Source organism: Somniosus microcephalus, chromosome 33 (genome assembly GCF_052327205.1).
Source record: "Somniosus microcephalus isolate GS21.2 chromosome 33, FLI_Smic_1.0, whole genome shotgun sequence".
Taxonomy (NCBI): domain Eukaryota; kingdom Metazoa; phylum Chordata; class Chondrichthyes; order Squaliformes; family Somniosidae; genus Somniosus; species Somniosus microcephalus.
In genome coordinates this window covers 31,746,424-31,772,846 of record NC_141019.1, presented here as the reverse complement: position 1 = coordinate 31,772,846, position 26,423 = coordinate 31,746,424, and the positions used below count along the sequence as shown (strand labels likewise).

Below are 26,423 nucleotides of genomic sequence, written 5' to 3'. Positions count from 1 at the left end.
AGCGTCGCACTGTCGGAGGGGCAGTGCTGAGGGAGCGCCGCACTGTCGGAGGGGCAGTACTGAGGGAGCATCGCACTGTCGGAGGGGGAATACTGAGGGAGTGCTGCACTGTCGGAGGGGCAGTGCTGAGGGAGCGTCGCACTGTCGGAGGGGCAGTGCTGAGGGAGCGCCGCACTGTCGGAGGGGCAGTACTGAGGGAGCGTCGCACTGTTGGAGGGGGAATACTGAGGGAGTGCTGCACTGTCGGAGGGGCAGTGCTGAGGGAGCGTCGCACTGTCGGAGGGGCAGCACTGAGGGAGCGCCGCACTGTCAGAGGGGCAGTACTGAGGGAGCGCCGTACTGTCGGAGGGGCAGTACTGAGGGAGCGTCGCACTGTCGGAGGGGGAATGCTGAGGGAGTGCTGCACTGTCAGAGGGGCAGTACTGAGGAAGCGCCGCACTGTTGGAGGAGCAGCACTGAGGGAGTGCCGCACTGTCAGAAGGGCGGTACTGAGGAAGCGCCGCACTGTCAGAGGGGCAGTACTGAGGGAGCGCCGCACTGTCGGAGGGTCAGTACTGAGGGAGCGTCACACTGTCGGAGGGGCAGCACTGAGGGAGCGCCGCACTGTCGGAGGGGCAGTACTGAGGGAGTGCTGCACTGTCGGAGGGGCAGTACTGAGGGAGTGCTGCACTGTCGGAGGGGCAGTACTGAGGGAGTGCTGCACTGTCGGAGGGGCGGTACTGAGGGAGCGCTGCACTGTCAGAGGGGCAGTACTGAGGGAGCACTGCACTGTCGGAGGGGGAATACTGAGGGAGCGCTGCACTGTCGGAGGGGCAGCACTGAGGGAGCACTGCACTGTCGGAGGGTCAGTACTGAGGGGGGGCCGTACTGAGGGAGCGCCGTACTGTCGGAGGGGCAGTACTGAGGGAGCGCTGCACTGTCGGAGGGGCAGTACTGAGGGAGCGCTGCACTGTCGGCGGGACAGTACTGAGGGTGCGCTACACTGTCGGAGGGGCAGTACTGAGGGAATGCTGCACTGTCGGAGGGGGAATACTGAGGGTGCGCTGCACTGTCGGAGGGGCAGTACTGAGGGAGCGACGCATTGTCGGAGGGGGAATACTGAGGGAGCGCTGCACTGTCGGAGGGGCAGTACTGATGGAGTTCTCCCCGGTGTCCTGGGGCCAGTATTTATCCCTCAATCAACATCACTGAAAACAGATTATCTGGTCATTATCACATTGCTGTTGGTGTGCAAATTGACTGCAACATTTCCTACTTTAACACAGTGACCACACTTCAGAAAAAGTACTTCATTGGCTGTAAAGCACTTTGAGACATCCTGGGGGCTGTGCACGACGCTATAGAAATGCAAGTTCTTTATTTCTTTCTTTGTGCACACTGGGCCAACTCACTGAGCCATCGGGGACAACCATCTTAATCATAGCTTCTTGTGAATGTAACTTTGCCTTTATCAGTCCCATTTACAATTAATCCTTGCCCACAATCACAGAATCACAGAATCACAGAAACCCCACAGTGCAGATAGAGGCCATTTCGGCCCATCGAGCCTGCACCGACACATATCCCACCCGATCCCCGTAACCCCTACACCAACACATATCCCACCCTATCCCCGTAACCCCACGTATGTAATCCCCCTAACACTAAGGGTCAATTTATCATAGCCAATCAACCTAACCCGCACATCTTTGGACTGTGGGAGGAAACCGGAGCACCCGGAGGAAACCCACGCAAACACGGGGAGAATGTGCAAACTCCACACAGACAGTCACCCGAGGCCGGCTTTCCCATAGAGAATACTAATAGTTCTAATTGGGACATTTGCTATTGAGGAAATGTCAGAGAATTAGGTACTGAACAACCAAGCACGGTGGCATAGTGGTTAGCACTGTTGCCTCACAGCGCCAGGAACCCGGGTTCGAATCCATCAGACATTGCACAGTGCAGCCGACAGAGGCGGCACAATCCAAACACAATACCACTTATACAACACAATACAACCTAGTGCTCACGTGATGGCTTCGGAAAATAGGTAGCTGTTAAGATTTGTAAGAAATTGAGCATTTTAGAATGATAGAGAAGTATTCAAACCTCACTGAGAAAAGGGAGCTCATAGCTTTCCCATAGAGAATACTAATAGTTCTAATTGGGACATTTGCTATTGAGGAAATGTCAGAGAATTAGGTACTGAACAACCATTGGAACAGGTGATCCAGTTAAATGAGACCTTGTAGCCAGCACTGGGGAATAAGAAGTTAATTCGAGATGCTGGCGATACCTGAGCTGTGGGCTGTTTGGCTCCTGAGGACCCCTCTGTCCCTTGCCACTCCATTGTTACTGTGATGGTCTTTGAAAGAAGTGTGTGGACTGTGGGACATCCTGGAGAGATGTATGTTGAACATCTTGGGGAATTAAGGGTTAACAGTCGAACTTCTTTGTGTCTTGAAGCAACAGGCTTTCCACTACAAACAGGATGACTTTGAAGTGTCGTGAAAGGAATGCATTGCTGGTTTTCTGAGATGTAACGTGCTTGTGTAAGGAAATAAGGGGGAAAAATTGGGTAGCGCTCATTTTGGGGTGCTAATATCGGCCGGGCGCAAAGTTTAGCGCCCAGCGCTAATTATCACCTCCGACTGCAAAATTCGCCCCTGGAGGTGATTTGAGCGCTAAATCAGGCGCTGCACACTTCTCTTAAGGCGCTAACGTCGGGGAGCGAGGCGCTACCTCAGAACGCTACCGAAGCTCAGGCGATGTCCGTTACCATGGAAGCCAGACAGACTGGCACCGTCCAGTTCTTAAAGGGGAGGGGCCATCTTGCTGGCCAGCCACACCCTGCTCATTGCAGCCTTGAATCTCGGCCTGGAGAGACCTCGAAAGCAATTGTGTTGGAAGCACTAATGGATCGGCCCAGGGAAAGAGCTCGGCGTTTAGGAACCTCAAAAGTGGTGCTGAGGGCCAAAACTCCTTAGGACAGCGTTAAAACCAAAAGTTTTGCCGACAAAAAAAGGCAGGAAGCGCCCGCCTTTAAATAGCGCTCCCCCAGCCCCTTCCCGACTTGAAAACATTCCTCTCTATCTGTCGTTCCAGGCGCTAAGGAAGGGGGCGCGACTCAGTATCCGGTCTGGGGTGCTACCGGGGCGTTGCACGCTTGACTGACATCACGATCTGCGGGCGCAAGAGATCGTAGCGGTAGTGTTTAGCGCCGCCGCAAAACGACTGGTCAATTTTGTGAGCGGCGCTAAAATCGCCGCGCCCGAGCGCTAAGTTCCTAGTGCCCTGTTCGCGCCCCGCGGAGGCGCTAACGGGAGGCGCTAACCAACCGAATTTTTCCCCCAAAGTGTTAGCAATGACATCACCCATGAGTGGTTAAGGTTTTAGTTTGAAGGTAATAAAATGTAACTTTAGTTTGAAGGTAATAAAATGTAACTTTAGTTTTAGGGTAATAAAACATGGGTAATGAATCCATTAGCTACAGATAACAGTTGGTAAAGCTTTTTCTTCAAAGGGTTCAGGGACTGGAAAGACACGACAACTGTTTACATGAATACACTGTTTTCAAAGGATTTGGGAGTAGATACATCATACAGTCTTATCTATGATATTTTCCTTTGATGTAGCCAAAATATATATATATATATTTGGTATATAAAGGAGCATGGCTTTCAAAGATATTTCAAAGGGCTCGAAAGATAGAGGAACCAAAAAGCCACCCTCTGTATAGTTAGGCTGATCACCTTTACTGTGTATCAATAAAGTCCGTTCGGTGTACTCCACTACGAGGTATCTCGTGCTTACTTGGAACGTGTTGTTATGAACCAGAGGAGGAAAGAGGTTGACTGCTTACATGGACATCAGGTGAGAACAAGATCGGGCTTGGCTATGAAGCCCCTCACAGACAAATAGCTTGCAACGCTTACTGACTAAACCCATACATGTAGAGCGGCCACTTGGGCGAGGAACTGGGGAGCAACCAATGCAACTGAGCAAAGGGGAGAAAATTGGAGCAAATAAGTAATCTGTAGCGAGCAGGGTGTTTTTGCGATTTGCTCAGTCTCCCAGCCCCCCCTATTTGCATCCTTTATTTGCAATGAATGAATACAGTAATTTCTCACTGGGAGAATTCAATGTGCCTCGTTTATTAGTGTTTAAATGCAGTAAGGGTGCATTGGCCCAGAAAAAAACAGTAAAGTGTGTGTGTTTATATCACAGAGTAATTCATCGAGCTGGCAATCAGCCAAATTGAATTATTTCAAGGAAGACAATAAAGGCATCGGAGGATTCAGTAACTCAGAGGTAAAGTCATCCTTCTTCACTAGTGTCAAATATGTTTCAGTGGGCAGCACTCACGCCTCTGAATCAGAAGGTTGTGGGTTCAAGTCCCCACTCCAGAGACTTGAGCAATAAATCCAGGCTGACACTCCAGTGCAGTACTGAGGGAGCGCCGCACTGTCGGAGGGGCAGTACTGAGGGAGCGCCGCACTGTCAGAGGGTCAGTACTGAGGGAGCGCCGCACTGTCGGAGGGGCAGTACTGAGGGAGGGCCGCACTGTCGGAGGGGCAGTACTGAGGGAGCGCCGCACTGTCGGAGGGACAGTACTGAGGGAGCACTGCGCTGTCAGAGGGGCAGTACTGAGGGAGCGCCGCACTGTCGGAGGGGCAGTACTGAGGGAGCGCCGCACTGTCGGAGGGACAGTACTGAGGGAGCGCTGCGCTGTCAGAGGGGCAGTACTGAGGGAGCGTCATACTGGCGGAGGGGCAGTACTGAGGGAGCGCTGCGCTGTCAGAGGGGCTGTACTGAGGAAGCGTCGCACTGTCGGAGGGGCAGTACTGAGGGAGCGCTGCGCTGTCGGAGGGGCAGTACTGAGGGAGCGCTGCTCTGTGGGAGGGGCAGTACTGAGGGAGCGTTGCACTGTCGGAGGGGCAGTACTGAGGGAGCGCCGGACTGTCAGAGGGACAGTATTGAGGGAGCACTGCACTTTCGGAGGTGCAGTACTGAGTGAGCACTGCGCTTTCGGAGGGGCAGTACTAAGGGAGCGCCGCACTGTCGGAGGGGCAGTACTGAGTGAGCGCTGCGCTTTCGGAGGGGCAGTACTGAGGGAGCGCCGCACTGTCGGAGGGTCAGTACTGAGGGAGCACCACACTTTCGGAGGGGCAGTACTGAGTGAGTGCTGCGCTTTCGGAGGGGCAATACTGAGGGAGCGCCGCACTGTCGGAGGGGCTGTCCTGAGGGAATGCTGCACTGTCGGAGGGTCAGTACTGAGGGAGTGCCACACTGTCGGAGGGCAGTACTGAGGGAGCGCAGCACTGTCGGAGGGGCAGTACTGAGGGGGCAGTACTGAGAGAGCACTGCACCGTCGGAGGTGCTGTCTTTTGGATGAGACGTTAAACCGAGGCCCTGTCTGCTCTCTCAGTTGGACGTAAAAGATCCCACAGCACTAGTTCAGAGAGCAGGGTGTACAGCTAATGAATTAATTTGAAGTGCAGCAGCCAATTTGCTCACAGTAAAGTCCCCATAGACAGCAAATGTATGAATGACCATTTAATCTGTGTTGCTTGAGGGATGAATGATGGCCCCAAGATGTCTCCCTGCTCGTCTTCAAAAAGTGACCTTGGGACCTCTTACATCCACTCGAACTAGCAGACCTGGCTTCGGTTGCATGTCTCGTCCAAAGAAAGGCACCTCAGCAATACAGAGCTTTCCTCAGCACTGCACTGAGCTTGTCAGCTTCGATTATGTCTTCAGAGCGGGACCTGAACCCACAACCTTCTGATTTAGCACGCGATGAACTAAATTGCCACCTATTTATCAGTCTGTCTCTTTTAAATCGGAGAGTTTTACTGTATCCTTCAAAGAGGGCTAGTCAGGACAGACAGTTTCCACAGATGGCGAAAAAAGAAAAGCAACAGCTACATAATATTATTTATATCACATTTGGAACAGCAGCTGGGAACTGTTTATTATTTTCTATTACTCGAGGAGCCGGCTAAGCTTAACAACTACCGTAACGATATATTGCTGCGCCATTGCTCCTGTTCACTTATTCTTTTGCTGTTTAATAAAATTGTCTGGAAGTTAAAGGTCAACTCAGTCTAGTCTGGTGGAGTGCAGAGTTACCCTGCCACCTTCTGAAGGCATGCGGTTTGGGGGCTTCACATGAACTGGAGGGCATTCATGGTGTCAGCCGTGGCTCAGTGGGCAGCACGCTCGCCTCTAAGTCAGACGGTCATGGGTTCAAGTCCTCCTCCCGAGACTTGAGCGTATAATCCAGGCTGACACCTCAGTGCAGTGCTGAGGGAGCTCTGCTCCGTCGGAGATGCCGTCTTTCAGGTGAGATGTTAAACCAAGGCCCGTTCGGCTCTCTTATGAAAGATCTTATGACACTATTCGAAGAAGAGCAGAGGAGTTATCCCTGGTATCCTGGGGCCAATATTAATCTCTCAATCAAACATCACTAAAAAAAACAGATGATCTGGTCATTATCACATTGCTGTTTGTGGGATCTTGCTGTGTGCAAATTGGCTGCCGTGTTTCCTACATTACAACAGTGACTACACTTCAAAAAGTACTTCATTGGCTGTAAAGCGCTTTGGGATGCCTTGAGAATGTGAAAGGTACTGTACAAATGCAATTCTTTCTTTTATTCTCTCCTCAGTCCCTGGGCACGGATTTACCTGTACACAGGAATCCCGCCCCAACCGCGGTTTTGCCATACGCAGATTTCACGTATACACGGTTTCTTCTCTGCGACAATTTTTGCCGACCGCGGCAGTGAATTTTGCGTATGCGCGGTTTTTAATTTTCAAGTTTCACGGGTCGCGCTTCCAAACACGAGGCTCCATTCATCCGCGCCGCTCTTTTGAGCATAATTACTCGTGGTCTCGCTCCACTCGTGGATATACTGCGTGTGTGTGTGAGCGTCGTCTCGTTGCTACCCATTTTGCTTTTAATTACCGTATTGTTCTGTTTAGCCCTTAATCATGGCCCCTAAGCGTAATCTCAGTGGTAAAGGTGAATCAATAGCGAAAAGGACAAGGAATGTACTTGACATGAATCAGTCATTCACGAAAGAAAGACTTATGAAATAATACTGAGCGGCCTGCGGGTGGCGCTGTCCAGGGAGAGTATAAATACTCGGGCATGGGCCCAGCTTGCGCAGGACATTCTTAACAGGAACTAGTGAAGGACACAACTAGACCTCCATGTTGTAAAACAGTTGATTAAAGCTTTGTTTAACGCTTAGACCAAGTGCCGAGTAGTTTTCTTACGTCAGCACTAACCTTAGATAGGAAAATAGATGTCGTTAATAGACTTGCCCATGGTGAAAGTACAGCGCCGGTTGGACGACTAATGGGGGTTAACGAGTCCACCATTAGAACCATAAAAAAAAAGTGAAGTGTCGATAAGGATATGGTGGAGAAGTCGAAGGTGGCAAGTGCCAACCTTAGCAAGGCAATGCTCCTTGCTACTAATCTCTCGGACCTCTTTATGGAGATTGACCCATTCTTGGAGCGTAGTTTAAAATTCAAGCGAGGTGTGGAGGATTTAATGAGACCATACAAGCAGGTCCAGAAAGACATTCAGAAAAAAATGAGTCAACCATCCATGGCAGAATTCTTTAAGAAACCGCCCAGTTGATGACCCAGTTGCATCAACCAGCCACGATGTCGCTTCTCCGCATTCACCCCCCTCGATTGATGATCTTTTTTTATTGTGTTATTTAAAATAAAGCAACTTACTTAGGCTCTGACGAGTGTAAATGCGGCCGCATTCCCCCTAACCCCATTTTTCCCATAAGGTCTTATATTTGCCAACCGCGGTTTTACCAACCACGGGGGTTTTCAGGGACGTATCCCCCGCGTTGGGGAGGGATCACTGTATAATCATAGAGTCATACGGCACAGAAGGAGGCCATTCGGCCCATCGAGTCCGTGCCGGCTCTCTGTAGAGCAATCCAGTCAGTCCCATTCCCCCCACTCTATCTCCGTAGCCCTGCAAGTTTATTTCCCTCAAGTGCCTATCCAGTCTTCCCTTGAAAACATTGAGTGTCTCCGCTTCCACCACTTCCGTCAGCAGCGAATTCCAGGTCCTCACCACTCGCTGCGTAAAAAAGTTTTTCCTCACATCCCCTCTGTATCTCTTGCCCAAAACCTTAAATCTGAGCATAACACTTTCTCTGGGACAAAGGGAACCAGTCATAAACACAGAAAGCGAAAAAAAACATGTTTTTTATTCATTCACGGGATGTGGGTGTCGCTGGCAAGGCCAGCATTTATTGCCCGTCCCTAATTGCCCTTGAGAAGGTGGTGGTGAGCCGCCTTCTTGAACCGCTGCAGTCCGTGTGGTGAAGGTGCTCCCACAGTGCTGTTAGGGAGGGAGTTCCAGGATTTTGACTCAGTGACGATGAAGGAATGGCCGATATATTTCCAAGTCAGGATGGTGTGTGACTTGGAGGGGAACTTGGAGGTGGTGGTGTTCCCATGCACCTTGTCCTTCTAGGTGGTAGAGGTCGCGGGTTTGGGAGGTGCTGCCGAAGAAGCCTTGGTGAGTTGCTGCAGTGCATCTTGTAGATGGTACACACTGCAGCCACGGTACACCGGTGGTGGAGGGAGTGAATGTTTAAGGTGGTGGATGGGGTGTCAATCAAGCGGGCTGCTTTGTCCTGGATGGTGTCGAGCTTCTTGAGTGTTGTTGGAGCTGCACTCATCCAGGCAAGTGGAGAGTATTCCATCACACTCCTGACTTGTGCCTTGTAGATGGTGGAAAGGCTTTGGGGAGTCAGGAGGTGAGACACTCGCCACAGAATCCCCAGCCTCTGACCTGCTCTTGTAGCCACAGTAGTTATGCGGCTGATCCAGTTAATACCTAGAGTTAAAAAGAGTAAAGGAACCGTGAAAGAGCAACAGCCTGTATTGTACATGGATGCACCAGGGATAATGCTATTAGTGTCTGATTTAATTCAGTTATCATTGAATAACGATCTGATGACAATAACAGGGTTGACAGAGCAACTCCAGAGAGCATGCAAACATTAAACGGTATAACGCAGTCAAAACAGAAGCTCCATTCTGCAGCACTGACATCAAAACGTTATCAGAATAGCCAACCATCACTGCCCAGATGGTTAACGAATTACAGCTTTAAGAAAAAAGGACCATATTCGACAGTATAGGGCTGACTGCAGAACTCTGCAGTGAAAAAATGATGTATGGTCAGTCAGGCTTAATGAACTACATCAACCATCACATTTCCTAATGCTACTCAGATTTATTGAGCGAGAAACATTTAAAAGAATATTTTCTAATGAAGGGTTCCACTCGATGAATTCCTCTGCACCATCTCGCACGGGGCTTTATTTCATTATGGAGCATTTTATCGAGCTTGGAAGTCGGGGTGTGAATTTGTTTAACTGGCACGTATACTGCCTCAGGCATGTTGTGATGGAGCACTTGCGTGTGGCAATTCATTTGACCTGTCCCAAGAAGAGGCTGAGCCACTTAGTGCCTCAGAATGAAATGTTGCAGGTCTCACAACTTTAGCATTCTGAAAATCCTGGGCAGCGGCCTTCAGCAGGCTGAAACTGACAGGTAGAACACCTGTAATGTGCTGAAACTGATGGGTGAAACATCTCCAACACCTTGAAACTGACAGAACACCTGTAATGTGCTGAAACTGACGGGTGAAACACCTCCAACACCTTGAAACTGACAGGTAGAACACCTGTAATGTGCTGAAACTGACAGGTAGAACACCTGTAATGTGCTGAAACTGACAGGTGAAACACCTCCAACACCTTGAAACTGACAGGTAGAACACCTGTAATGTGCTGAAACTGACAGGTAGAACACCTGTAATGTGCTGAAACTGACAGGTGAAACACCTCCAACACCTTGAAACTGACAGGTAGAACACCTGTAATGTGCTGAAACTGACAGGTAGAAAACCTGTAATGTGCTGAAACTGACAGGTAGAACACCTGTAATGTGCTGAAACTGACAGGTAGAAAACCTGTAATGTGCTGAAACTGACAGGTAGAACGCCTGTAATGTGCTGAAACTGACAGGTAGAACACCTGTAATGTGCTGAAACTGACAGGTAGAACACCTGTAATGTGCTGAAACTGACAGGTAGAACACCTGTAATGTGCTGAAACTGACAGGTAGAACACCTGTAATGTGCTGAAACTGACAGGTGAAACATCTCCAACACCTTGAAACTGACAGATAGAAAGAACACCTGTAATGTGCTGAAACTGACGGGTTAAATATCTTCAGCACATGGAGGTTCCTGCTAAGTCGGGCATGAGTGCAGCGTGCAGAGGGCTGGGGAATGCGGGAAGTTTCCATGACGGTGCCGGTTTAAGTCCCTGGGTCATTTTAACTCCCAGGCCACATTACAATCTTCCAGGACGAAATCCTGCCTGAACCCGGTGGGAATGACGAGGAGGCTGGCAGGCGGGAGCGGGATTTTGGGTGACAGGAGGCCACCACCAGGGACCTGGAGAATGGTCTAATTAAAATTTCACCCATTTAGCAGTGACTGTAGTTTACAATAACAACAACTTGCATTTATATAGCGCCTTTAACACAGTAAAACGTCCCAAGGCGCTTCACAGGAGCGTTATTGCACAAAATTTGACACCGAGCCACATAACGAGATATGAGGACAGGTGACCAAAAGCTTGGTCAAAGAGGTAGGTTTTAAGGAACGTCTCAGAAGAGGAGAGAGAGGCGGAGAGGTATAGGGAGGCAATTCCAGAGCTTAGGGCCTAGGCAGCTGAAGGCACGGCCGCCAATGGAAATCTGGGATGTTCAAGAGGCCAGAATTGGAGGAGTGCAGAGATCTGGGAGGGTTGTAGGGCTGGAGCAGGTTACAGAGATAGGGAGGGGCGAGGCCATGGAGGGATCTGAAAACAAGGATGAGAATTTTAAAACCAAGACGTTGCTTAACCGGGAGCCAATGTAGGTCAGCGAGCACAGGGGGTGATGGGTGAACGGGACTTGGTGCGAGTTAGGACACGGGCAGCCGAGTTTTGGATGAGCTGAAGTTTACGTAGGGTAGAATGTGGGAGGTCGGCCAGGAGTGCGTTGGAATAGTCGAGTCTGGAGGTAACAAAGACATGGATGAGGGTTTCAGCAGCGGATGAGCTGAGGCAGGGGCGGAGACAGGCGATGTTACGGAGTTGGAAGTAGGTGGTCTTAGTGATGGCACGGGTATGTGGTCGGAAGCTCATCTCAGGGTCAAATATGACACCAAGATTGTAAACAGTCCAGTTCAGCCTCAGACAGCTGCCAGGGAGAGGGATGGAGTCAGTTTACCTTTTAAGATGCTAGTGAGGAATACATTCTGTTCTGTTGCTGTTGGCATAACTATTGCCCACTGATGTTAGTTCCCAGGGCAATAGTAGAACCTGTTTTCTCACACGTAATGGTCTTCAGCCTAAAAGAGATGATCAAATCTTAGGAAAAAAATTGCTCTTTAATACACATCAAGTGAATTGCAATATGATTAATGAGTGAGAGAAAGAAAAGACTGAACGTGCAGTTATAGAGCCCCTCAGGATGTCCCAGTCAATGAACTCCTTTTGAAGTGCAGTCGCTGTTATAATGTAGGCAAACTCTGAATTCCATTGGTGGGGGGGGAGGTCAAAGGGAAAAGGGATGGCTGGAGTCATACTTGATGGAATGGAAGATTGTGGTTGTCAGAAACCAGTCTTCACAGCCCCAGGAGATCACTGGAGGAGCTCCTCGGGGAATTGTCCTCGGTCCAATCATCTTCGTCAATGACTCCGCCGACCAGAGGAAATAGTTTTTCTCTATCGACCCTATCAACTCCTTTAATCATCTTAAACACCTCGATCAGATCACCCCTTAATCTTCTACACTCTAGGGAAGACAAGCAATGCTCCCTTTAATTTTTTCGGGGTGCGCGGCCCCTTTAAGGGGATGTGCGGCCCATTCAAAATACCGAGCCTGCACGGTTTTCCCGATTTAAAAGCCGGTGAGCCGGCTGCGCGGGAGCTGCAGAGCGCAGCTTAAAGGGAACATTGACTGCAAGCCTAGTCTATGCAACCTGTCCTAATTTAACCGGGGAGAAAATAAAACAATTTGATGACCTTACGAAAGAATGCAGAGGTTTAACAGCCTTTGGGACATTCTGTTGGTGTCTTATTTGCAAGAAAACGATTGAAGTCCTCAAATGATGCAAGACACACAACTGAACAAGAATGACTGTCCATTTCATCCACTGCTCCATTTAGGCCCATCATTCGAGAGCTGTCAGCTCGAGATTGTATATATTTGTGCACAGTTGCTCTGTCTTGACAACAAATACTGAGGTCCAGAGTGTGCAGCCAATAACTCCAGATTGGACCAGTCTATTATTGGTGTGTATTTTCCATTAACAATTGATGAATGCAGGATGTCATAATAACAGCACAGTCTCAGGGCTAACAGCTCAGTTTGTGTTAATTACAACTCGCGTTCTGGCACTTAAAAATATTTTATTTTGGTTGATGGATTTAAACAGCAAGCATTTCCTTATTACAATACTTCGCCAGCACTTTAATGAATGTACATTTAGTAAAGTGGGTTGCAATCAGCTTTGTCCCCGCTCCCCACCTAAGTTTTATTTTCCATATTTCCACCTTAGATTCTTTCGTGAACCTTCTCATTTCATCTTCAAGTGCTAGCTTGACTTAAGGGTAGCACTCTTCCCTCTGAGTCAGAAGGTCATGAGGTCAAGCCCCCACTCCAGAACTGGAGAACGTAATCTAGACTGACATAACCTTGTCTGATAATCGCTCCTGTGAAGCGCCTTGGGACATTTTACCACGTTAAAGGTGCTATATAAATACACGTTGTTGTTGACACTTCAGTGCAGTACTGAGGGAGTGCTACATTGTCGGAGGTGCTGTCTTTCAGATGAGGCATTGAACAGAGGCATTAACCAGAATGATACCCGGACTCCAAGGGTTAATTTACGAGGAGAGATTACACAAACTAGGAATTTAGAAGGTTAAGGGGTGGCCTGATCGAAGTTTTCAGGATATTAAGGGGAGCTGATGGGGTGGAGAGAGAGAAACTATTTCCGCTGGTTGGGGAGTCTTGGACTCGGGGCCATACTATATAAATTAGAGCCAGACCTTTTCAGGAGTGAAGTTAGGAAACACTTCTACACACAAAGGGTGGTAGAAGTTTGGAATTCTCTTCCACAAACGGCAATTGATGTTAGATCAGTTGTTAATTTTAAATTGGAGATTGATAGATTTTTGTTAACCAAAGGTATTAAGGGATATGGGGCAAAGGCGGGTATATGGAGTTAGGTCGCAGATCAGCCATGATCTCAGCGAGTGGCGGAACAGGCTCGAGGGGCTGAATGGCCTCCTCCTGTTCCTATGTTCCTATGAGGCACTGTTCACTATTTGAAGAAGGACAGGGAAGGTTCTCCCCGGTGTCCTGGCCAATGTTTATCCCTCAACCACAACTGATCAATTGGTCATTTATCTCATTGCCGTTGGTGGGACCTTGCTGTGCGTAAATGAGTTTCTGTGTTTGTCTCTAAACAGCAGTGACTGCACTGCAAAAGTAACGTGGGTTACTGCAAAAGTAACATGGGTTGTCCCAAAGATGTGACAGGTGCTCTATAAAAGCAAGTTTTTCCGCTTCTTCCCACATGTAGGGTTGAGCAAACTAATAGGAACATTTCTAAAATGTAAATTAGATACCAAAATATGTTTTTTTTCAAAAAAATAGCAGCTTATTTTTTTCCTCTTCACCACAAACACCATGTCTGTCATCCCGCTGCTATTCTGGCGTGACATTATCACCCGAGAGGCAATGAATTTACTCCCGAAACGCTATGCTGGTGCAGCATGTGATTGGCTGCTGTAGATTTCAGCTTTATGACATTTAATGTTAGCCGTGGTATACCATGTGGGGGAGGTGGAGAGGGTATTCTGCTCATGAGGAATTTCTTCACCCAGAGAGTGGTGAACCTGTGGAATTCTCTACCACAGAAGGCAGTAGAGGCCAATTCATTAAATATATTCAAGAAGGAGTTAGATATATTTCTTAAGGCTAAAGGGATCAAGGGATATGGGGAGAAAGCAGGGACAGGGTACTGAATTTGGATGATCAGCCATGATCTCATTAAATGGCGGAGCAGGCTCGAGGGGCCGAATGGCCTACTCCTGCTCCTAGCTGTTAGATCCATGATTCTGAGAGTATGATGTTTTTCAATAACCACACGGATGCTGTAACTTAACAATCAACAGGTATTTACTGGAGTAGGGTAGTCTCAAGACTGGGGGTACAGAGGCATGCGCAAGGCTTATATACAGGTGTGGTCACTGCCGGTACTACAGTATACAGGAGCTGCAAAAGTAGCTCTCTCTTAAAGGTACATACACTACAATTCCTCCCCTTTTAGATTAGCAGTACCCATAATATTCAAATAACAATTAACATTTTAACATGTACATTAAACAACAATAGTCCATTTATAGATTCAGTCTTTGGGGCGGCTTCCTGATCCTTTCGGGATAGCGCCTTTCCTGAGGTTCTTGTTCTTGGTGCGGAGGCGATTCTGGCCCCTTTTCGTCGGTTAGTTCATCGGTTTCCACGGCTACTGGTTCGGAGGTAGATGCTACCGGTATGTCGGGTTCATTCCCCGGTACGCGAGACATGGGGTTGACTTGTTCCTGTGACGCTAAGATCTGATCGACGTGGCATCTCACAATGTTCTCCCCGACATCCACTGTGTACATTAATGGCCCCTGCCTTGTGCATATCGTTCCGGGTTGCCATTTCTCTGTTCGGTAGTCACGGGCCAAGACTGGTTGTCCTACATTGAAGCTCCTTGTCGGCTTCTCATTGATGTGCTGGAATTGTTTATCCTCAACATTTCTTCGCACATTTGGTCTGAGCAAGTCCAGACGAGATCTCAACCTTCGGTTAAAGAACATCATGGCCGGGGTCTGGTTGGTAACTGCATGTGTCGCGTTTCGGTAGGCTAATAAGAAATTGTCCACCTTATGCTGTAGTGGAATTTCATCGTCGCACATGGCCTTTATCGCCTTCTTAAAGGTTTGTACGAACATCTCAGCTAATCCATTTGTGGCTGGATGATACGGGGCGGATGTGTAATGCCTTACCCCATTCCTTCTCATAAATTTTCGAAACTCTTCGGACACAAACTGTGGTCCATTATCAGAGCAAATCTGCTCTGGCAAGCCGTTTCTGGCAAATATGGTCCGTAGGACTGCAATCGTTTTCTCTGTAGTGGTTGAGGACATTTTTATCACCTCAGGCCACTTCGAATGAGCATCCACTGCTATTAAGAACATTGAGTCTATGAATGGACCAGCAAAATCAATATGCACCCTGATGCGCCATCAATTACTCAAAAGACTGAGGTTAAGCGAGTAACAACCAGGCTTTTATTAACTAAAGAATGAGGGTCTAGTCTCGAGTGGTTGACCCGTCCAGAATACTAAGGGACTGGGAGGTAGTCACTTATATACCTGGAATAGTGGGAGGAGTCAGCCGAGGCATGTCCAGACCTGTACCTAGTGGAATACACATACACGTACAGACAGGTATAACAGTGGTTTACCACACACCCGTTGCCATGGAGAGGAGGGCCACTCCCATGGGTGTAGAGGGGCATGTGGTGGTGCATTTTGGACCTTCTGGCATCCTGAGCAGCTCTTGGTTAGGTCTTCGATTTGTTGATCGATTCCCGGCCACCACACATAAGCCCTAGCAAGGCTTTTCATTTTCACTCCCCCCAGATGCCCTTCATGTAGCTCATTTAGCACTCTCTCCCTTAACTTGGGTGGAATCACCACTCTGGATCCACACATCACTGTCCCCTGGCATACTGACAGCTGTTCTCTTCTGGATGAGAATGCTGGCAACAGTGAGTCGCCATGTGTTGGCCATCCCCTCACCGTCAAATCATATACCTGAGACAGCGTCGGATCATTGCGGGTCTCCTTCTCTATATCCGCGTTCGTTACTGGCAATCGTTCAATTATTGACGAATAAAATATCTCGATAGGGTCCACTGCTGGTGCTTCCTCCACAGTAGGCAGTGGCAGGCACGATAGCCCATCAGCGTTTCCATGCTGTTTCGTGCCTTTATATTCTATTTCATATTGATTCGCCCCTAGAAACAGGGACCATCTTTGTAACCGCTGTGCAGTCATTACTGGAACGCCCTTCTTAGGATTAAAGATGGAGACAAGTGGTTGGTGGTCAGTCAGCAAGGTGAACTTCTGCCCATGCAGATAGTGGTTGAATTTTTTTACTCCCCATACTAGGCTGAGGGCCTCCCTGTCAATCTGGGCGTAGTAGCGCTCAGCTGAGGTTAGTGACCGAGACGCAAAGGCTACTGGCCTCTCCAACCCGCCTGGGAATTTGTGCGACAGCACCGCTCCAATACCATAGGGTGATGCATCACATGCCAAACGAATTGGTAGTGCTGGGTTGAAATGGGCCAACACCTCTTTTGATGTGATCAATTCTTTACACTTCTGGAAAGCTCGTCTACGTTCGTCATTCCACTTCCATGGTACCCCTGTTTGCAGTAGGGTGTTCAGTGGGTGTAATACCGTGGACAAATTTGGTAAGAACTTATGGTAGTAGTTTACCAGCCCGAGGAACGACCTCAGTTGTGACACATTTTCCGGTGCTGGAGCCTTGACTACTGCCTCAATCTTTTCAGGGGAGTTATGTAACCCCTCTTCATCGATGACGTGGCCACAATACGAGATCTGTTTCTGGAAAAACTCGCACTTGTGGCGATTGGCTCGTAGCCCATACTCCTTTAATCTGGTGAGCACCTTCTCCAAGTTGGCGAGGTGATCACTGTCATTTTCGCCCGTGACCAGGATGTCGTCCAAATAACACTGGGTCCCTGGAATCCCTTGCAGGACTTGATCCAGTGCCCTTTGCCAAATAGCCGGAGCCGATGCTACCCCGAACACCAGCCGGTTGTATTGATAGAGACCTTTATGAGTGTTAATCGTAAGGTATTGTTTCGAGGCTTCTTTTGCCTCCATTTGCAAGTACGCCTGGGCTAGATCAATTTTGGTGAAGCGTTTACCTCCAGATAGCGAGGCGAAAATATCCTCAATTCGTGGAAGCGGATATTGTACCGTGTGAAGGACTGGGTTCACTGTCACCTTGAAATCCCCACAGATGCGGACCTTCTTTGGTTCCCCAGGCGTATTACTCAACGACCTCTTCATTACAGGAACGATGGGTGTAGCCCACTCGCTCCAGTCTACTTTGGACAGTACTCCTGAACGTTCCAACCCTTCCAGCTCTGCTTCGACAGCTGGTCTGATCGCATAAGGCACTGGTCTGGCCGTCAGAAACTTTGGGCTTGCATTTTCCTCTATTTTAATCATTGCTGTTATGCCTTTTAGTGTTCCGAGTCCCTCCTGGAACATTTCTTTTGCGTCAGTTAGCATTTTTGACAGTCGTCCAGGTGTGACGTCGTCATCCTTTTTTTGCCTCAACCTTCAGTGCCTGTATGGAATGCCAATCTAATTGTATCTTCCGGATCCATTCACGTCCTAGCAGTGGTGGTCCTCCGTCTGGCAATACATATATGTCCATTTTAGGTATTTCCTGGCCTTTATATATCACTTTCACCCTTATTTTTCCTTTGGGGTAGACTTTTTGCCCCGTGTACGTCTTCAAGACAATCTCTGTAGCTTTCAAGGGTATATGTGAAAATAGCTGCTTGTAGTCCCTTTGGTTTATGACTGTTAGGGCTGATCCTGTGTCCAATTCCATTTTCACTTGGACTCCGTCTATCTTGAGTGTAACCCAGATAGTCTGGTGATCCTCCATTTTGGTTACCTTATGTAGTTTCAGACAACCCAGCTCCTTGCTTCCGGAGTCTGTGTCACTTTTCTGTTCATCTGAACTACTGTCCATCACCTTGTGTACCTTTTGTACTTCTCCTGTGGAGATTTCTTACTGTTGGTTTTCTTCCCAGACCTGCAGACTCTTGCTATGTGTCCTGCTTTTCCACACTGTCTGCACACTTGGTCCTTGAACCAACAATCCTTCTGGTCATGTGTTGTTCTGCCGCAGCGATAGCACTTCCCTGTTCCATAGGACATTTCATTGGTGCCATATTCTTGCGGTCTCCGTTGTATCTCTGCAGCGCCCCTTGCGGCTGCTTCGTGTGATACTGCCATACTGAAAGCCTTGTCCAGCGTAAGATCCTTTTCTGATAGAAGCCGTTTCTGGGTTCCTTCACTTTGCAGCCCACACACAAACTTGTCCCTTAACGTATCTGCTAGTCCCGCTCCAAACTGGCAGTGTTTCGATAGCTTGCGCAGTTCCGTTAGGTACTCAGCATTGCTTTCGTCTTTGTGTTGGTTCCTTTTATGGAACTTAAATCGTTCTGCTATCAGCAGCGGTGTGGGGTTTAAGTGGTCCTGTAGGATTTCTACTATGCTTTCGAAATTCTTGTTCACAGGCTTCTCTGGGGTTATTAGGTTTCGCAGTAACCCATAAGTTTTTTCACCCATGGAATTTAACAAAACCAGTGCTTTCCTAGCATCTGGCACTTCATTCGCCCTGCAGTACACCTCAATACGTTCCACATATGTCGCCCAATCTTCGACTTCATTGTCGAACGTAGAAATACTGCCACTCTTCTGCATCCCTGGGTGTGATTTAATTGTCAAAAATGGCGTCTCCCGCGCTTCCCTTTCCCCAAGCCCGGCTCTCCACAGCCTCCCCTGCGATGTTCACTCTCTGCCGGACGACTGGGCGGTTGCTCGTGGTCGACGCTCGTGCTTCTGGCCGCGACTTTCTTCCACCGCCCTCCGGAGCGAATCCTCGAAGGGAAATGCAGAGTTGCAGGTAGATTCGAATCGACACTCGTCGCCACAGTATACAGGAGCTGCAAAAGTAGCTCTCTCTTAAAGGTACATACACTACACTATCTTCTATGTTTCTATGTTTGATGCTAATGTCCACTTGCGCATCCCCGATTTCCATCGCTCCACCATTGGTGGCCGTGCCTTCAGCTGCCTGGGCCCTAAGCTCTGGAATTCTCTCCCGAAACCTCTCCGTCTCGCCACCTCTCTTTCCTCCTTTAAGACGCTGCTTAAACTCTCCCTCTTTGACCAAGCTTTTGGTCACCTATCCTAATTTCTCCTTATGTGGCTCGGGGTCAGATTCTGTCTCATTTACGCTCCTGTGAAGCGCCTTGGGACGTTTTACTATGTTAACGGTGCTGTATAAATGCAAGTTGTTGTTGTTGTTGACTCCTCTGTTCAGCAAGGAGAGAAGAATCTCATTCTGATATGCCAGCTGATGCCAGGAACACAGTATAAGGGGAACCAACAAGATCGAATCCACTTAAACAATCAGTCTGTGACACAGCCTGATAGGGCCCCTGCACCCACAGATATCATCCTGAATCAGCAAATTTATATTGCAGGAGTGTTTTGAAAAGAAAGAAAACAGTATTCATTTCAGATGGAATTTACTGACTATGTGTCATGTAAAAAACATCTGACAAAGTTTTGGTAGAAAAGGAAAAAAGAACCATTTATGACACAATGGCCATCAAGTGAGAGAATGCTACTTCTACACAGGATTTACATCATTGCATTGTGCTCAGTTGGTAACCTGCTTGTTCCTGAGTCAGAGGTTGTGGCTTCAAGCATATAATCCAGGCCAACACTCCAGTGCAGTACTGAGGGAGCGCCGCACTGTCGGAGGGGCAGTACTGAGGGAGCGCCGCACTGTCGGAGGGGCAGTACTGAGGGAGCGCCGCACTGTCGGAGGGGCAGTACTGAGGGAGTTCCGCACTGTCGGAGGGGCAGTACTGAGGGAGCGCCGCACTGTCGGAGGGGCAGTACTGAGGGAGTTCCGCATTATCGGAGGTGCAGTACTGAGGGAGCGCCGCATTATCGGAGGTGCTGTCTTTAGATGAGACGTTAAACTGAGGCAATCTGTCCTCTCAGGTGGACATAAAAGATCCCATGGCCACTATTTGAAGAAGAGCAGGGGGGAGTTCACCCCGGTGTCCTGGCCAATATTTATCCCTCAATCAACATCACTAAAACAAATGAAATAGTAGTTATTATCTCATTGTCGTTCTGCAACTTTGCTGTGCGCAAATTAGCTGCCACATGTTATATTCCACAACAGACACTGCAATTCAATGTGTCTGACGTTTTTCTGGACTTTTCTGAGGGTCTTGATAATGTGTTTTATCTGAATTGCAAGAGGTGTTTTTTTCCTCTAAATGAAGATGGTTGCCCCTTCAAGCAACCTCCCTAAACTCAGCAGAAACGGAGAATGACAACAATTATAAGCAGTTTCCACCAATCAAGGCAGAACGCCCGCACAAAACAGCGGCAACGGGCCAGCCAGTCAGTCGAAGGGAGGCTTATTACTAACTGGAATCCACCAATAGGAGAAAGCAGAATGGAGTCAATTTCTCCTGTCAATCATGGCAGGCGGAAGGATAATGCTCTGGGAATGACCTCATGTGACTAACTAGCAAACTTCAGTCACTTTTAGCGGGAGCTTTTAACCTTACTTAACTTTTTTAATAATCCTTTTGAGCATTTATTTATTGCAAACAATCCTAAAAATTCTGCAGCACCAGACGCTCCCAGCAGGCGAACGATTATGATTTTGTTTTGCGATTGATTGATTTTTCTTGCGGACATTCTGGGATCTCCATTGAAAGTTTGCGGTGCAGCGTAAGTATCCTTGTTGGATTTTTCGCTCCCTTGCAATTAATTGCAAAGTGAGACTTGATTTGCAAAAGAAAAGTGCGAACAGTTTGAGATCGCGGGGGAGTGATTTCTAGATGGCCAGCTCAGCGAGACTGCGCCTGCGAGTGGGAAAGGAAACTGGTTGATTTTCGTGTGACTATTTCAATATATGTATGATGATGATGATCTATATTGCCACAATAAATTGCAACCTCTGTCGAGCATCTGTGTGTGTTTAAAGGGACCAGCTCCCTTTTGCAGCGCCGAAGGGTCTGTTCAAAGGCTGACAAAAGGATTGCTTAATGCTGCCACGTGCGAAGGGAATCACATGTAGTTATTTAATTTTCTGCAAAATAAGTATCATTAAACTTTGGATCTCCAGTCTGATATCTCGGGGGTCTCGCCTGACCCAAACCAGGGGAGGGGGGGGAAGGGATGATTTCCCGCTCCTTCTCCCCACCCCCCACATTTTTTTTTAACCCTTTGAGACTCCCAAGTTTGCAATTACTTTTGGGGGAAGTATCGTGGACTGTTATCTGAACGTGGAATCTTTCATTGCGATGATTCAAAATTCAGTGAAAAGTCTTTATAGATCTCACACACGAGCTGAGGCTGGGGCAGCTCAAGGTTTACTGGTTGGGGATTGCGTCTGGCAGTGGTCAAGATGGCAGCAGTCTGCTGAGTGTTATATTTTTCATCAATAATTGCTCTTCGGATCTGCCACTGCCTTCAAACGCGAGCCTTTTTTTTGGAAGGTTGCGCAGATTAAGCTTTTAACCAGAACCATTTCTTTTTAATTTCAAAGGTCATTGCAATGAAGTGGTGACCGTTTGCTCACTTGCAATTCTGTAGTACTTCTTGTATAATGAGATTCTGGAAAAAAAAAGTGTACACTAACTAACTAGGGGGGAGGGAGCAGGAGGGGGTTGGAAGCTCAGTTTTAGAGGAGGGTCTTGAGATGGGTGTGGGGTGGAGCTCCAAGGGACCGTGGCTAGAGCAACCACTGGAGCGGAGAGTGTGGAGCAAGAGGTAGGTTGGAGTCAGAGGACTGGGAAAGGGAGAGATGGCCCTTAACGTGATGAGACCAGTGGATCTGAGGCCATGGAGGTGGCTGTTGGACCAGGAGAAGCGATTAGGGATGGTGGATTATCCAGGATCTGGTGGCCACAAGAGTGTCCAAGGAGGCCAGGCCGTTATTGAAATTAAGAGATGTCAATGTCCTGTCAAGTGGAGGGCTAGAGTTGGAAGTTGTAGTGAGAGGGGCAGATGGTAGATGATGGTGGAGGGGTTGAGGCAAGCATGGAGATAACAACGTAGGATATGAGGAAGTGATTGAGAGAGCCCTGTTGGTTATAGGAACTTTGGCGTTCTAAAGGCCGCGCGTGATGAGGCCAAGGGGTGGCTGTAGGGGCAGGGGGGTGGGTGTTTGTGAGGGAGAGTCGATGTGGAGGATGAGGTTGAAGGAGGTGAGGAGCCTGGCCAGGAAATTGGCTGGTAGTAAGCGGGAAGGGGACGAGTTCAGGTGGACATTGAAATCACCAAGGCATTGATGTCATCCCAAGTGAAGGGTCTTTCAGGTAATGAAGGCCCCTTGAGATGCTGAGAGGATGTTTCCCCCCTGGATGGAGAGTCTAGAACCAGGGGTCACAGTCTCAGGATAAGGGGTCGGTCATTTAGGATTGAGATGAGGAGAAATTTCTTCACTCAGAGGGTGGTGAATCTTTGGAATTCTCTACCCCAGAAGGCTGTGGAGGCTCGGTCATTGAGTATATTCAAGGCTGAGAGCGATAGATTTTGGGATACTAAGGGAATCGAGGGATAGTGCAGGAAAGTGGAGTTGAGGTTGAAGATCAGCCATGACCTTATTGAATGGTGGAGCAGGCTTGAGGGGCCATCTGGCCTACCCCTGCTCCTATTTCCTATGTTCTTGTGTTTACATTGTCCTTGACTGCAGCCCTAATGTCAGGGGCAACACTGTACATTCAGTGAGACGGTGTGCAGGAGGCAAGAGCTGACTCTTCCTCGTGTCTCTGAAGGCAAGATTGCCACGGACATCAAACTGACCACAGTCAGCGTTCCCTGGCTGCAGGTGGGCTTGGCAGTCACCTGGCTGGCACATGCCAGTATTGGGGGTTTGCCATCGCCAACCTTGGCTCACACAGCTGCCCGTGTTGCCTGCTGTTCTTTGTGGAATCCGAGTAAACTGGGTGGGTGGTAGAATTGCGTCGACTTCAAGGGGTTCCTGGGGCATGTTCATAGACGCAGAAGAATGTCAAATCCAGTACAAAAGATGGGGTGAAAGCGATGGAGTGAGTGGCTCTGTGGAGTCCTGAGGTTCTGTTTTTTTTTTTTAAGAGATCGCTATGCAAATTGTCAAAATGCTTCCATGCAAATCATTGGGTTTCTGGAACTTCTTAAATATAAAATTCTCTCTTCCTCCCACCCTGTTGAATTTGCTTTTAACACCACCGTAAATGGAAAGATTCAAGTGCCAATCAGATAAGACTTCTACTTGGTGGATTTTTTTGCTGCAAGTACTTTAAGCTATTCCTTTGGTTAAAACTGAGGGTCCTGTTTGTTTTGTGTGTGGGGCAGTTCGTTTTTGTCGGTCATTTTTGAGATGATGCTTAGACTATGTTGGCATTCGTGTGTCACCAGAAGACTTGAAGCTGTCTGATCCACAATCTCCTGCCCCATGTTTCTCCAGGGTTTATCAGGAGTGGGTAGGAGTTCACACAAACCTTCTCTTAAAGTGGGGGTGGGGGGGAAGAGAGGAGAAAGAGTTTTATATCGCTGGGTCAAAATCCTGCAACTCCCTCCTTAACAGCACTGTGGGAGTACCTTCACCACACGGACTGCAACGGTTCAAGGTGGCGGCTCACCACCACCTTCTCGAGGGCAATTGGGGATGGGCAATAAATGCTGGCCTTGCCAGCGACGCCCACATCCTGTGAACAAATCTTTTAAAAATTTGGCTTCTCTGCTCAATTATGAATCCACTGACCTCTGCAGTTTTGTTTGAGTTGCCCATGTGGCCCAGCTAAGTCATGAGACTGATTGTAACAAAGTGTTGAAATCTCTCTCTTCCCTCTCTTTCTCCTCCTCCCCTTATCTGTACCTATCTGACGAGGAAGGGAGGAATGCAAGAAAGAAAGGGTGCAGCGGATGCTGGAAATCTGAAATAAAAATCGAAAATGCTGGAGATACTCAGCAGGTCAGGCAGCATCTGTGGAGAGAGAAACAGAGTTAACGTTTCAGGTCGATGACCCTTCGTCAGAAAGACTTGCATTTCTCTGATGTGATAATGACCAGATAATCTGTTTTTAGTGATGTTGATTGGGGGATAAATAGTGGCCCAGGACACCGGGGAGAACTCCCCTGCTCCTCTTCAAATAGTGCCATGGGATCTTTTACGTCCACCTGAGAGGGTAGACGGTGTCTCGGTTTAACGTCTCATCCGAAAGACGGCACCTCCGACAGTGCGGCGCTCCCTCAGTACTGCCCCTCCGACAGTGCGGCGCTCCCTCAGTGCTGCCCCTCCGACAGTGCGGCGCTCCCTCAGCACTGCCCCTCCAACAGTGCGGCGCTCCCTCAGTACTGCCCCTCCGACAGTGCGGCGCTCCCTCAGTACTGCCCCTCCGACAGTGCAGCACTCCCTCAGTCCTGCACTGGAGTGTCAGCCTATATTATGTGCTCAAGTCTCTGGAATGGAACTTGAACCCACGACCTTCTGGCTCAGAGGTCCTGTATTCTTCTCCCAGCCCACATTTGCATCCCAGTTTGTGGTCTGCTCAAATTGGCAATTGGCAGCGGGCACCCTGCTCCTTGGTCTCTGGGTCTCCTGAATGAGCTGATTGCAATGGCTCCTGAAGATTTCCTGTGTTAACTGGCCTGCACAGACTCCAAAATGGGGTTACAAAGTATTTTTTTTTAATTCGTTCATGGGATCTGGGCGTCGCTGGCAAGGCCAGCATTTATTGCCCATCCCTAATCGGCAGTGGTGAGCCGCCTTCTTGAACCACAGAGGGCAGTTAAGAGTCAACCACATTGCTGTGGGTCTGGAGTCATATATGGGCCAGACCGGGTAAGGGCGGCAGATTTCCTTCCCTGAAGGACATTAGTGAACCAGATGGGTTTTTACAACAATCCGGTGGTTTCATGGTCACCATTACTGATACTAGTTTTTAATTCCAGATTAATTTAATTAATTGAATTAAAATTCCCCAGCTGCCTGTGGTGGGATTTGAACTTGTGTCTCCTGATCATTAATCTAGGCCTCTGGATTACTAGTCCAGTAACGTAACCGCTATGCCGTACAGAAACAGGCCATTCGGCCCAACTGGTTCATGCTGGTGTTTATGCTCCACACCAGCCTCCTCTCGCCCAATCTAGCCCCATCAGCATATCCTTCTATTCCTTTCTGTCCTTGTGTTTATCGAGCTTCCCCCTTAAATGCATCGACGCTATTTGCCTCCACCACTCCCTGTGGTAGCGAGTTCCACATTCTCACCACTCTGAGTTTCTCCTGAATTCCCCATTGGATTTATTAGTGACCATCTTATATTTATGGCCCCTAGTTTCGGCCTCGCCTGCAAGTGGAAACATCTTCTCTACGTCGACCCGATCGAACCCTTTCATAATCTTAAAGACTGTAACCAAACTGTTGGGCTCTGACCCATCATTAACGTCAGTTGAATTTAAATCTGACTTGTGAATCAGGAGGGTGAAGATAGCACATTAGGATTGAGACAGAACAGCGAGTGTTGCTTGGAGCTTTGACACTCTGGCCTGGCTTCCAGTTGGCCCAGAGCGCACATTTAACCAGCTTTGGAGAAGTCTAAATGAATACTTCACTAAGGAAAGCTGCTAAAATATTCTTCCATTTCTGTTTTGTTTAAAATGGAGCCCTGGGATTGAGCAGAGTCTGCAGATGCTGCTTCTCCATTACCTCTGGCAATCAGCTGTTGATAACGGAACAGACAGAACTGTTGCCATAGTGACGGCATTGGCTGCTGGACACGAGGCAGACAACTTTTATATTTAAAAAAAAACTGCAATGTAGTTTATTTGGAAAAGGAAAAAAATTGCAGGGCTATGGGGAAAGAGCAGGGGAGTGGGACTAATTGGAGAGCTCGTTCAAAGAGCCGGCGCAGGCATGGTGGGCCGAATGGCCTCCTCCTGTGCTGGGTTTAATCGCTCCGCCATTGGTGGCCGTGCCTTCTGTTGCCTGGGCCCTAAGCTCTGGAATTCCCTCCCTAAACCTCTCTGCCTCTCTTTCCTCCTTTAAGACGCTCATTTAAAACCTACCTCTTTGACCAAGCTTTTGGTCACCTGCCCTAATATCTCCTTATGTGGCTCGGTGTCATGTTTTATAACACTCCTGTGAAGTGCCTTGGGACGTTTTACTACGTTCAAGGCGCTATATAAATACAAGTTGTATCATTCTATGATTCTATTTAAAAGTCTGCATGAGGGCTTCTGTGTGAGAATTGAAGCCATTTTCAACCGTGTTTATTTTTTATTGCTGTGACCATTACCGTGAGACCATCCGGTGCAAATTTGTTTCTTCGCAGTAGCGCAAAACTGTTTTTGACCTTTCACCTTGTGTTCTCGTTCCCACCCCCGCCCCCGCCCCCCACAACACCCGAGACTTTGGCTGGGC

The 26,423-nt window shown here is 48.4% G+C and overlaps 1 protein-coding gene across 6 annotated transcripts in view; it reads left to right on the top strand.

Moving 5' to 3' along the window:
* cdk4 (cyclin dependent kinase 4) overlaps nucleotides 1-26,423 on the top strand; it is a 215,855-nt gene that overhangs the window by 150,231 nt on the left and 39,201 nt on the right. The window contains exon 1 of one of the 6 annotated variants that reach the window (XM_085972935.1): nucleotides 20,456-20,746. The exons of the other annotated variants lie outside the window; for them this stretch is intronic. The gene's annotated coding sequence lies outside the window, so the exon portion shown is untranslated. Of the gene's footprint in view, nucleotides 1-20,455; nucleotides 20,747-26,423 lie in introns of those variants that run through there. 6 annotated transcript variants of the gene reach the window in all.